The 13,133-nt window shown below is 35.3% G+C and overlaps 1 protein-coding gene and 5 non-coding genes across 8 annotated transcripts in view; all 6 read right to left on the reverse strand.

The window, feature by feature from the left end:
- LOC146951889 (DNA-directed RNA polymerase III subunit 2-like) overlaps nt 1-299 on the reverse strand; it is a 22,453-nt gene extending 22,154 nt beyond the window's left edge. For all 3 annotated transcript variants that reach the window (XR_015032646.1, XR_015032645.1, XM_085756208.1), the window contains exon 1: nt 169-299. The gene's annotated coding sequence lies outside the window, so the exon portion shown is untranslated. The remainder of the gene's footprint in view (nt 1-168) is intronic.
- A 7,246-nt stretch (nt 300-7,545) lies between these two features.
- LOC146951890 (small nucleolar RNA R38) lies at nt 7,546-7,632 on the reverse strand. Its single transcript, XR_015025282.1, has one exon. It is a non-coding gene; the product is annotated as a small nucleolar RNA R38 (small nucleolar RNA).
- Nucleotides 7,633-7,706: 74 nt separating this feature from the next.
- Nucleotides 7,707-7,789, reverse strand: LOC146951891 (small nucleolar RNA snoR20a). Its single transcript, XR_015025077.1, has one exon. It is a non-coding gene; the product is annotated as a small nucleolar RNA snoR20a (small nucleolar RNA).
- Nucleotides 7,790-7,900: 111 nt separating this feature from the next.
- Nucleotides 7,901-7,979, reverse strand: LOC146951892 (small nucleolar RNA snoR64a). Its single transcript, XR_015025100.1, has one exon. It is a non-coding gene; the product is annotated as a small nucleolar RNA snoR64a (small nucleolar RNA).
- A 429-nt stretch (nt 7,980-8,408) lies between these two features.
- LOC146951893 (small nucleolar RNA R16) lies at nt 8,409-8,496 on the reverse strand. Its single transcript, XR_015025291.1, has one exon. It is a non-coding gene; the product is annotated as a small nucleolar RNA R16 (small nucleolar RNA).
- A 79-nt stretch (nt 8,497-8,575) lies between these two features.
- LOC146951894 (small nucleolar RNA R16) lies at nt 8,576-8,660 on the reverse strand. Its single transcript, XR_015025294.1, has one exon. It is a non-coding gene; the product is annotated as a small nucleolar RNA R16 (small nucleolar RNA).
- Nucleotides 8,661-13,133: the final 4,473 nt, after the last annotated feature.

A 13,133-nucleotide genomic window follows, 5' to 3' on the forward strand; every position in this document is an offset into this window, starting at 1 on the left:
TAGCACAAAGAATTTTCTAATAGCAGCAACAACATACTGAAAAAATTCATTAAAAAACAAGAAAACACAATTGATTATTGAACGACACAAAAAATTAGTAAGGTGTGAACTGAACAGAACATGATTAGATAATGAGAAAAAACAGAGACGTCAACAGAGAAAGCTTACTGAGTCACTGGAGAAGCAAGCTTCTGGTGCGGTTGCCGGAATGACTCACAACGCGGCGGCTTGAGGCTAGGGCAACGGTGGAGGCGCGTGAGTGTGAAAGTGAAGCGTGTTATTTTTTTGGTCACTAGGCTACTGCGTGTTATTTTTTAATATTTTTCAATTGTTTTTTTCATGTTTATGTGGGCCCTGTCATGTGTTTTTTAATTGACTAGCATTACTTTTCTCATCCTGTCTCATTTTTGCGCGCTCTGATTTTTTTACAATTTTACTTTAGTTTGGATTTTAAATTCCGAACGTTTAGGATTATAAAATTTGTAACCATTCAAAACCTGAAAACCATTATGTCTGCTTTGCATCCTTGACAACAGTAGGGTGTAACAACGTCCGAAATATATAATCCGAAAATTATTTACTTGTTTCAGATTATATATTATGAAAAAACTTGCATTTAAAAAAAACGGGAAGTTGCAAAAATTTTCGGATTGTATAATCCAAAAATTTTGATTATATAAGGTGAACTCATAATCTAGTTGAAGTTCACAACATTTATAGCCAAACACTCCCTACACCTCTAGAAACACACCATTTTGGGCAAAAATATGATTTGAAGTAGCAATCTGGTCATCAAGGGGGGTGAACATCATCATTTTTGTCTCAATGCAAAGATAATGTGTATATAAACCCTCCCTCATTCGATTTCTAGGCGCTTTCATTTTTATCACGTTAATGAATTTGTACTGGAGCGTTTTGAATTATAAAATCTGAAATCCAAGAATATGATAATAGCTGCATGGAGGATGAGATCCACGTGTGGATCATATTCTCACTATGTTGTTATAGCATTTATTTTTACAAATTTGGTTCCAAAATCACTAGCTTCCTTTTCTTAAAAATTAAGTCAACAAGAACAAGTTAAGTGTTGAGTATTGTCCTACATAAAACCAACTGGCAGACCTGTTCACAAAAATTGTGAAGAGAAATATGGATGGTGAATTTTGATAGTTTGAATTAAGAAGTATTAGTTGTATAATTCAAACTAGTTTGTTAGTTACCTTATGTATCTTAGAAGATCACTCCAAAGGATCACTTAGATGATTTTATCAAGAAATTGATGGATTATGAAATTTGCCAGTATTTTACAAGTTTGGATTATGAAATTTGGGCGTGTCTTTTGGATAACTTTATACGTCTTGATTTTAGAATTGAAACGTGCTGTGGTCGAGAGTTCACCAACAGTTTGTGTGATCTAGAACACATCGACAATTTTTGTGGTCTGTAATTTAAATGTATAAAATTTGGTGTCTTTTGCAATGAATTTTGTTCGTTTCATCATTCAGTCACAATCCACTTACCCATTCAAAATGGAGTATTACTTTTCCCACCCTATGCATTTCCTCGCGCGCCCTATTTTTTTTCCAATTTTGCCCCTGCTCCGGATTACGTTTTCCGGATTATATTGTTAGAATTTTGCAGATGTTTCAGGATTTTAAATTCCGGAATAATGTTTTACCAGAAGTAAAAATAAAAAAAATGCGAATAAAAATAATAAACAGAAATAAAAAGACATAAGCATAAAAAGAAATCATTTTATTAATATATGAACAATACATTACAAAAAATTTCAAGCTTTTTAAGCTTATTACATCCTAAAACTATTTCTAATCCTATCCTATTACATAAGCTATACCAGTGGCTCCAACTCCAGCCACTGGTGGAGAGGAAAGAGGGTGGGAGGAAAGAAGATGGCGGGGAAGAAGAAATGTTGTTGGTGGGGAGACAGAGGGGGCACAAGTGCCTCTAGGGAACAAGAGACCATGATGGTCAACATGACACCCAAGCAAACCAACCTCAGATTCAGACTCACCCATACCCTATTGACCGATCATATGACACTTGATGGATTTCCAAAGAGGTCTCTTTCTATGAAAGGCCAGCGATAGAAACACATCGTTGTAAAAGAGGAGAAGAGGAAAAAGAAGAAGGTATGACTTGCATTGACAAAATGAAGCATATTTATAGGGGATGGATGGTTAAAAAATGTGTGGTAGGCCATAATTACAGTCAAAAAACGTGTAAAAAAACGTTTTATGAAGCTGACCACCGCCCATAACGTTTATAAAACGTTTTCTTTGTGGTGCAGACCACCGGCCTAAACTTCTGGTGCAGTCCGGAAGATATAATTCGGACTACACATGCACTCCGGATTACGTATTCTGGAAAAAGACGATAATGGGGTGTCCCAAAGTGAAACTTGGGACGTTGTGTATGGTGAGGGTTGGTTCGGATTGTATAATCCGGATTGCTTCAGCATTGGATTCTTCTGTATAGCCCGCATTGCACCGACAATTTTTGTGGTCTACAACGCCCAAATACCTCTATAAATAGGGGTCCCTGTTTTCATTAGAAGTAAACTACACCAAAAAATCATGGAATTCCCTGGCTTTGATCCGAACACCAAGCTAGCGGCAGTCTACTACAACGGTGGAACACCACCCATCTGTTTAGGATTCGCGACGATGTCACCCTCTCCGGGCTGAAGGATGAGCTGGATCAAATCAACCGTCAACTCAACCGCAGAGACATGAGGAGGGTGGTCGATGTCGAATATCGATGTCCATTGTCCGACTCAGCCGGATCTCTTCGCTTCAGACGGATGAAACTCAAAAACGACGACGACGTGAGAACCATGTTCTCTGTCTTTGGTCAGCACAGCGCTAGAGGACCGATCGAGTTGGACGCTTCGTTGGTTAGATCTGCTGAACAAATTCTGAAAAGTTTGCACCGGCCCAGGAACTACGAAGAGATCAGGGCTCTGCTGGAGGGACCAGAGGAGGAAGAAGTTAGTTTAGATGATCCGTGATAATGTGTTATGTTTTAATTAATCGCGTGTTTTATGTTGTTTTAATTGCGTGTTAGTTATGTGTTGTTGAATTAAGTTGTTGCATTATCTTTTAATTTCGTGTTTTATTGCGTGTTAGTTATCTGTTGTTGAATTTAATTGCGTGTTTTATTATGTTTTAATTTACGGCAAAGATGTTCATTTAATCGATCAAATAACCAAATATATGCTTTTCGGAAAACACAGGGCGTAAGTATATTCCAGAAACGAAATCTGGAATGCCTCAGCATATGATTCTTTTGTATGGACCACATTGCACTAAAAGTTTATGTGGTCCACAACATCCAAGGACCTCTATAAATACACCCTCTCCGGTTTTGATCTTCAATACCAGCAAAACACACAAACACACCAAAGCAAACCATGCAAATTTTTGTCATCAAGCTGAGGATCTTTCTCATGCAAAAATATATAGATAGTCCTTGATGCCTCCTTGATAGATAGATAACTCAAAAATATCAAGAGGTTTCTATGAGTTAAATCTTGCTGCCTGCCAGATGAATATGTCATTTGGCAAGACAGCAGGATCTAACTCAAAGAAATCCTCTTGAAAACACTTTGCCTTTCTTCATTGTGTCACAGATCTGACTCCAAAGAAGAGGTTCTTATGAACTCGATCATGTCGGTCTGCAGATCGTAACATGTCAGTTGGCAGGCCGGCAGGATCGAGTTCAAAAGCTCCTCTTCGAACCACCTTCCCAAAAGAATCATCATTTATGCTATTCTGGTGTCGTTCGGACTATATAATTCGGAAATACTGCATGAATTCCGGATTATATAATCCGGAACCATTCAGTAACAATTTGGTCGGTGACGTTTCACCAAAGCTTTGGCCGGTTAGTGGAGTTTGAATGCATTTTTTTACGGTTTTGAATGTGGAACACGTTTTATTTGACTGTAATTAAGACCTATGACTTATATAAGGCTATAAAAAGGCTTGGATCTTCAACATTTTCCTTCATTCTTCTTCACCTCCTTTCTTACATTTTCTTCAAAAAAAATTAGTTTTTTAGGTAGCTTTTATCAGTGTTTGTGGTGTCATGGTCATTGTTGACCGCTCATACGACCCCTGCAATTGCATTTCAGCTTATGCGGGGGTCGTATAACGGTCAACAGAGATCCTTGACATCAAAGAAAGACACAAAATATTCATATCGTATTTGTTCGGATTTTATAATCCGAAAACACTAACAATCTGGTTCGGAATATGTAATCCGGACCAGGGGCATTTTTGGAATTTTTGCAGGGCGCGCGAGAAGGCAGTAGGGTGGAAAAAGTAATACTCTTCAAAATGAATTCTAATTATCATTCACAAGCCACATTAACCAATTGCAGCTTTGTAACTTTTTTATTTAATAGTAATGATAATGTTCCACTTTATAACTTGAAGAAATAAATGATATTCTCAATAAAGGTGTCAAATGGGTTGGTCTGGCCAACCCGATCCGGCTCGACTACATAAAATGAACCAGTCCATTTTTTATTGGGCCACATCATTTTAGAGACCGGTCCGATCTGTGTGGGTCATGGGTCAACCCGCCCCGCCCCGATTTAGTTTTTATTCTTTAAAAAAAATTATTAACTTTTTTAATGTATTTTTTTATATATTAGTTAGTCACAAGTCACAACTATCTTTTTGCTAAAATATGATTAGATGAACATAGAAGTGTAAATAATTTATAAATTAACATTGAATATATTAATTAAACTCTAGATTTATTCCTTCAATTGAATGAAATTCGTAATTTATAAACTTTAGAATTTTAAAACTTTGAGCTAAATTAATCCATTTTTATTAAGTTTACTTATTTAAATTTTTTTTAATATATTTAAAATTAGTTGATAATTTTTTCAAAAAAATTTAGCGCTTTTTTATCAAAAAATCAAATAGAAATATTGATAGTGGACCGGCCCGAAGCTCGATGGGCTAGCCCCACCCGGCCATTATGCGGGGTAATGGGCCATTAGCTCGGCCCGTTTTTTACAGTTTTTCTTCTCAACTAGATAACTACGGTGATACAAAAGGGATTGTCTGTGTTGAGTATCGTCGACAATATATCCAACTTAGTTGGACTTGTTCGACTCATCAAAACGACGACGATATAAGAACCATGTTCGAAAGGAACTGACCAAGTTGCCTTTCTTTTATTAACTAGATGACAAATGTGAAATGACTGAGTTGTTCCAAAATCCATGTGCAAATTTCATTACTCTCATCTTATACGATTGACACTAATTAAAAAAATACACAAACATAAAGAAACACCTGTGAAATGAAATCCATGTGCAAATTTCATTACTCTCATCTTATACGATTGACACTAATTAAAAAAAATACACAAACATAAAGAAACACCGTATTTTGTCAATTGTGTCCACTTACATGGTTGGCTCAAAACAAAAAACAGAAACATAAAGGAACACCGTAATTTTGTCAATTACATGGTTGGATCACAAAATTTCTAACACGTTGGATTAAAAGTTGGATTGATTTAGTTGAATATAAATGCTTGGATTAGCCGTTGGATTGATTTAGCAGACATGGCTAAGATGAATATGGATAACCATATTGATATTCTTGAATGGATTTTCCCCATTCTTCCTCCTCAGCAAGAATAAGTGTTTGTGGTGGGGTAAAATGTATGTAATTATTTATTATTTGTGGTTCATGCAAAATTACGTCATTACGTTGCGTTTTCTTTCTGCGAAACTTTATTCAGTTGATCAATCACAGTATTAGTGCAAGGTGAGATCTTTCAACATATTTGAGAACATGTTGGGATGTGGCTTATTACTGTCTCTGGACTTGGAGGAGTAAAGAATAGCATAATGATAATGTTGCTTGCAAGAAATTAAGCAACTTCGTCCGAAAATCCTAAACTAAGAAAAGAGTGTAAGACCAAAGCTAAGTAGTGTTTCAATTACATGCATTTTGCTCACAATGTTCATGTGCAATTTCGTTGGTAGGATCAGGTGGAACTTTATAAGTATGCATACTACGATTGTTCACTTAATCTAATCTTTACAATTAGCCGAAAATTAAACTTCTGTTGATGCATGTATCACATCTTTTAACTGCTTTCAAGTCAGAATAATAGGTTTTGATGTTGCTTCAGCAAAGCCAAGAACAATGAACTAATAAGTAACATTAGATAAAAAAAACATGGATAAACTAATGATACGATAAAAAACATGGATATACGATAAAAAACATGGATAAACTAATGATACACATTTGAAAATTTTCTATTCTAAAGGAAGGCTTCTGCTTTGGGTTGCTAGGAGTTTAAATGTTCATCAATAGCTTTACTAGCCAAGGAAGCTAACAAAAGTTACAAAACCAACATGTTAGAAGGACAACAACTAACATATGTAATAAACTAACTATGGATCAAATTTAACCAACAAGTGTCAGATTACAAATTTTCAGCACCTGCACTGCAGTATCAGACAGGGATAGGTTGCTGAAAAAAATAACATTGGTGGAATTTGCCTGGACCTATAGATTCTTGGAATGAGTTGATGCTGCAAATGTTGATAAATGATGGGAAAATTGAGGTGGTTGCACTATTATTTTGGAATCCTCTAAACTTGTTCATGTACATTAGATGTTTGTTTATTAGTATAGAGGATAGTTGAATATAGGGAAGTAATCATACTTGCTCAGCTACTACCATAGTTCTATGAAATGATAGATAAACTGGAATAGCATGATTCAACTCATACTAAAATGGCTCTCGTTGCTTATTGACGAGGATGCCTTCAGTGAGGAATTCGACAAACTGTAAACCGATTAGGAATATGAAAAAGTTTTATTTCAATGAACATGAAATGAATCAACGTACTATCTTTTGCAACTTTTTTACAGAATCAAGATCAGAGTAGAACAATTTCCACAACATGAATTGAAAGCTTGGGCTCAACCTCATGCATTTTGGTGAAGTCTCTTTTTTACAAAATCAAAATTACTACTACCACCACCGGGTAATGGGGGTTCCCTCCCCTGCATAACCATTAAACCCAAGTCTTTACATCTGTTCCGCATCTGGACTCTCCCAATGGGAAGACAGGATCAGAACAGTCAGTTGGCAAAGAATGTCAATTCTAAACTCATCTGGTGCACTTGAGGGAATTCAAAATAAGCAAAAGACTACCCAAGCAAAAAACAAAAAAATTGAATACACTCAAGCTTCTTCCAAACTTTTTTTTTACTTGGAGGTCTCAAGCTTCTTTTGAATTCACAGCTTCTTCTTAATTGGAGGTCTCAGGTTCTTTTGAAATTCACTGATAAATTGGGGAACATTGGCAGATGTTTTCATGGTATGAACAGACATTTGAAAAGGCATAAATTATGTCCTAAAGTAGTGCTTCTGCTATAATCAAGATGCATGAAAATAATAACAACCTAGCAAACAAACAACATTGTAAGAAGACAACTTAACATATACACTAAAATATCAATTGATAAAATTGAACAAACAAGTGTCAGATTACAAATTTTCAGCACCTGCACTGCAGTATCAGACAGGGATAACTGTAAATATTTATTCTCATCATCCACATAATTGCTTAATTTATAAAAATAAATTTATTACTCGAAAAAACTAACAAAAAACCATGTTGTAAATGAATTTTAGTAGCCTCAGACCGTCCTAGTTCAAAGTTTTCAACAAATGCAATATCTTGCATTTCTGAACCATATACAAAGTATGCATCATAGGCTACATTGTAACAGAAATAATAAATTTACATTATTAAAAAAACAATTGCAGAAACATTGGAAGAAAAATATTAAAAAAATACGAAATGGGTGTGCAAAATTAATGTTTCAAGGCATCAGATCTTCCTATTCAAATAAAATATTCACAGAACTCAAATCAGTGTTTAAGTTCTCAATGATTTGAAAGATTCATCATTTGGCCAATTAAAATTAAAAAATATTAAAAAAAACACAAATGATTAAATGAAATAATACTGCTCAGAAAGTAGCAAATTATATCACAATAAAACTTCATATGTCCAGACATAATTGATGCAACATCATCATAGCAGTATCAATACAATTTCACTAATACATTTTAAAACAGAAAATAAAATGAATTATATACAATTAAAATTCATGTTGCTGACTGAATTGAATCTCAGACATTCCAAAGTTGGAAATGGCAGACAATCAACATGGCATCATTTCAGTCCGCCCGTCTGCTTTTCAACATCATTGATCAAACAAATGAACAATTACACAAAAATCTCAAATAAAACCAACATTCTTCATGCCAATAAAAATAACATACAGATTAAAATACCAAAATTAATTTCAAATTAATAGAACTAATTTAGGGAAGGTATCAGATAATAAGCGGAGTTTTTGTTCATCAAAGAATAACATCAGTCTATAGAATGACAAATTTTTAACATCATTTACCAACCCTTATATAAACCAACAACAGTAAAACACAAACACATAACAAAAATAAACAAAACATTAAAAGATTAAGGAAAAATGTATATGGCATCAGTTAGTCAGAGGTTTTTGTCAACACTTGTTATTCAGTATATCAATAAGCGTTAAAATTAATCATCATTTGCCATATACTTTCATCATTAAAAAAATTGAAAATTTGAATGAAAAAGAAAAAAAGGGGTTTTGATTTGGATTTCGGTAGATCCATTTGACCCATTGCAATTTTTGAAATTTTTTCGTGCAATGAGCTGGTAAGTCTACCAATTTGGATCTGTGCATCAGTTATATCTCCACTGCCGTTAAAAATTGACACAGATGAAGAGGGTAAACAGATGCACAAATTCAAATGATAATCGAATTTCATGAAAAATTGAAAAAATTGAATTTAGGGTTTCGAAAAATAATAAACAAATTGGTGTAAACCGTAGATCTAAAGTAAAGATAATGATAGAAAAAATGCAGTAGGAATGAGATTTGAGAACTAGAACTAGGGTGGTATGAGAAGATGAAATTTGTGGGTTAAGTGAGAGAGTATATATAAGGGGTGAGAGGAAATTAGGGTTTCGGATTGGGCTTTGGTGGTTGGTGCAGCGGCGCTCTATTGTGGAATTTCGTTGCCGTTTTATAAGCTTTGGGCGTCGTTCTAACCTATACTAAACGTTGTCGTATCATAATTGTTTATTGCCGTATCATAATGGTCCCTGATTAATTTCAAGTTTGCATTTTGGTCTCATAACTCGTAAAATCAACATTTTGGTCCTTCTTGTTTTGCTCCGTTGGTCAAATTGATCCCATCCGTTAGTTTTTTAATATCTAAAATTTTTTATATGATTTTAACCGTTTGATTGCATGTCCATTATACATATAGTGAATCGTCATCACCTGATTTTTTTTCATTTTTCATCATCTTCTCTCTTCTTCTTCCTCAATCTATAAACATTTTTCCAGAAATTTTTGTCTTGGCTTAATTAGTCCCCGAGTCCCTTAACTTAATTGTTTGTACCAAATTGGTCCCGTAACTATAATTTGTACCAAATTGGTCCTCAAAGTTTTGCTCCGTTAACACTTTTGGTCCTTTCTGTTAGTTTGGGTCCAAAAACGTTAAGTCATGTATATGTGGCGTTTGACGTGGCAATTTAATTGGTTATGTGGCAAAGATGACTCACCACTATATCTTGGTGTGCAGAGATTGAAATTAGGGTTCCATGTTGGTCATTTTCTCCCCTCTTCTTCTCCAAAATCGGCCTACCCTCTCCTCTTCTTCTCCAAAATCATATTTCACTTTCTTCTTCTTCTTCTCAATCGTTTTAGAGCAAACATGTCGGCCCAATCATCAAAAAGCCAAACACGACCATGGGTACAGGACCATTCAATTGGTTCAGTTGGATCTAGTTTGAGAAGGAGATCGAACAGGGAATGTTGGTGTGGAGAACAAGTTGTGATTCGAACAGTGGCTGATATAAGCAACCCCAACTGTGGGAAGAAATTTTGGGGTTGTAAGAACTACAAAAATTCATTTGACAAAGGGTGTAGATTCTTTAAGTTGTTGGATGAGGATGTTATTGATGAAAGGGATGTAAAGATTGAGAAGCAGAAGAAGAAGATTAAAAAGTTGAAGATGGAGCTTGAAAACACAAGAAAATTGCTGAGAATGTCTATGTTTTTTGGTTTGATGTGCTTTGGGATGTTGCTGGTATTAGGGACAGTGTTAATGTGCAAAAGCACATCAATGTGGAATGGTTTTTATTTGAAGTAAATTGACATGTGTTTTGGTTCTTAGTTGTAATTGTTGTAATGGAATGAAAGTAATTGACATGGGTTTGATTATGAGAAGAAGATGTAATGGAATGTTATTTTTGATGTTGTCTTAATTTTGAATAGCATTTTACTTATAAACTTAGTTGAGGTTGTATCTTAAAATGTGAATGTTTCAAATGGTTTGCAACACAAAACCTGTAACTTTGAGGCATAAAAATTGAGACACAAAACCTGTAAATTTGAGACACAAAACCTGTAAATTTGAGACATGTAAAACCTGTAAAATGTGAATGTTTGAGACACAAAACTTGTATCTATGTAATTGTTTGAGACACAACCTGTAAATTTGATAAGCAATAAATTCATAACTTGGCCTTTAGTTTGAAGTTCTTGGCCTAAACATTACACCAAAATAGAATAGACTTGGCCTCTACATTACACCAAAATGGAATAGACTTGGCCTTTAGTTTGAAGTTCTTGGCCTAAATATTACACCAAAATAGAATAGACTTGGCCTAGACATTACATCAAAATAGAATAGACTTGGCCTTTAGTTTGAAGTTCTTGGCCTAAATATTACACCAAAATATCATTGCAACAGAGCTAATCAAAACATTGTCAAGCATCATGAAATTCTGTTTGCAACATTACATACCAAAACATAAGACATAATCCTAAAACATAAGACATAATCTCAGGTTGGTTGTGATGATGGACCAACATCTTTCTTGGCTTTCTTCCTTCTATTTGTAGCTAGTGTGGGCTGTGAAGATGAAACTCTCTCCTTACTCTTTCTTTTCCTAGTGCTGGGCTGTTGTTGAGTTGCAGATGGATTCTGAGTTGATGCTTGTTGAGCAGCACCTGGAGCATTAGTCCTCTGAGTAGCATTAGTCCTCTGAGTTGTAGTAGTCTCCTGAGTAGCAGTAGTTCTCTGAGTTACAGTTGTCCTTTGAGTTGTAGTTGTCCTTTGAGTAGCATTAATCCTTTGAGTTGTAGTAGTCCCCTGAGTAGCAGTAGTTTTTTGAGTTGCAGTTGTCCTTTGAGTTGCAGTTGTCCTCTGAGTAGCATTAGTCCTTTGAGTTGCAGTTGTCCTCTGAGTAGCATTAGTCCTTTGAGTTGCAGTAGTCATTGGAGGGTTGTTATAACTTGAAGAAGCTGGAGCAGTGGTGGTATCAGTTGTAGGTGGTGGTGGTGGTGGTGGTGGAAGTGGGCAAGTGGCCTTGTTATGCCCATCTTTCTTGCATCTACTGCACTTGTTTCCATAGGATGCCCTCCTCATCTGGTTTGTATCTTTTCTCAGCTCTCCTGCTTCCAACCTTCTCTTCTTTTTTGGCCTTCCTGGTTGTCTCTTAATGGGAGGTGGCTGGAGATCATTATATTCAGTCTTCACCCATAAATTTTGACCATTTGTTGGGTATATGATACTACTATAACAAGCTGCATATTTGTCCTTCTTATAATAATCTGGGACAAAGTCATCAATCTCAAGATTTTGGTGTTTCATGCAGGAAATTGCATGACAACATGGCAGACCAGTCAATGCCCATTTCCTGCAAGAACAAACCTTTCTATCAGATTAACAGAAAAATGGTCCAAAGTGGAAGTCATGTTTGTAACCTCATAGTCAAACTCAGTAGAACGCCTAATATACAAAATGAAAACAATATACCAAAAATCTGTAAAATATACAAACCTGACATATAAGTATAACTTATTGAAAGATTTAAGGAATATATCAAACCTGACAAGCCAGATGTTAGTAAATGATGATTCTATGGCAATTCTCTTCTTAATATTGGGTAAAACACCATCCTCATACCTTGATATTTTCTGCCTATTAGCTTCCCATCTCTGCATAAGGTACACCCTGATATCTTCCAGCATAGTGATAACAGGTCTGGTCCTAGGCACAACAATCACAGAGTTGAAAGACTCTGACATATTATTCACCAGGGTATCACAATGTGAATCTGTCTTGAAGAATGCCTTGCTCCAATGCTTTGGGTTAATTTCAGAAAGGTATATGAATGCTGGCTCACTTATATCCTTTATCTCTTTCATAGCCTTCTCCCATGCATTCCTATAAGTTGCCTTTGCAGCCTTCCACATTAACTCCTTCAGCTTCTTTCCAGGATGTCTTTTTTTGAAGTTGTTATATAAGTGCCTAACACAATTAAATAACTCTGCACAAATTTCGAAATTTGGGACCACAAAAACCCCAATGTTCAAAAACCCCAATATTCAATACCATTAATTCCCACATGCAGATGCATACAAACAACACCTTTTTCCACTCTTAAAACACACAATAGTATGAAACCTTAAACAAACAATGCGAAAATACACTAAACCTAAACCAAAACCAGATAAGGCAACATCAGTAAATCCTAATTCTCTTTCTTCCTAAAACACGAATAAGAAAGAATGATGAAGAAACAACAACCCAAAACCATAACACCAGAACACCAGAACAGGCAACATCAATAAACCCTAATTTTTATTTGTCACAAAAAGCGAATAAGAAACAAAGAAGATGATGATGAACATGAAACAACGTTGAACAAACAAAACGAAAGAAAAACCCTAAACCACATTAACAAAATACAGTAAACCCTAGTGTTTCTTCTTCTTCAGAAAACACGAAAAATAAAGAAGATGATGAATACGAACCTGCTACAAAGCTCAATCCAAGATTTCGTCTTCGTTTTGGTCTTTCAGTCGCATTCAATCGCCTTCTTCTTCGTTTTCTTTCAAGCTTTTCAACTTCTTCTTCTCACTTTCTCTAAGTTCTCTCTAAGTTCCACTTTCTCTCTCTAAGTTATCAGGAAATGAAGTGAAATTGCC

Source organism: Medicago sativa, chromosome 1 (assembly GCF_051527215.1).
Source record: "Medicago sativa cultivar Bolivia chromosome 1, Bolivia_mono, whole genome shotgun sequence".
Classification (NCBI taxonomy): Eukaryota; Viridiplantae; Streptophyta; class Magnoliopsida; order Fabales; family Fabaceae; genus Medicago; species Medicago sativa.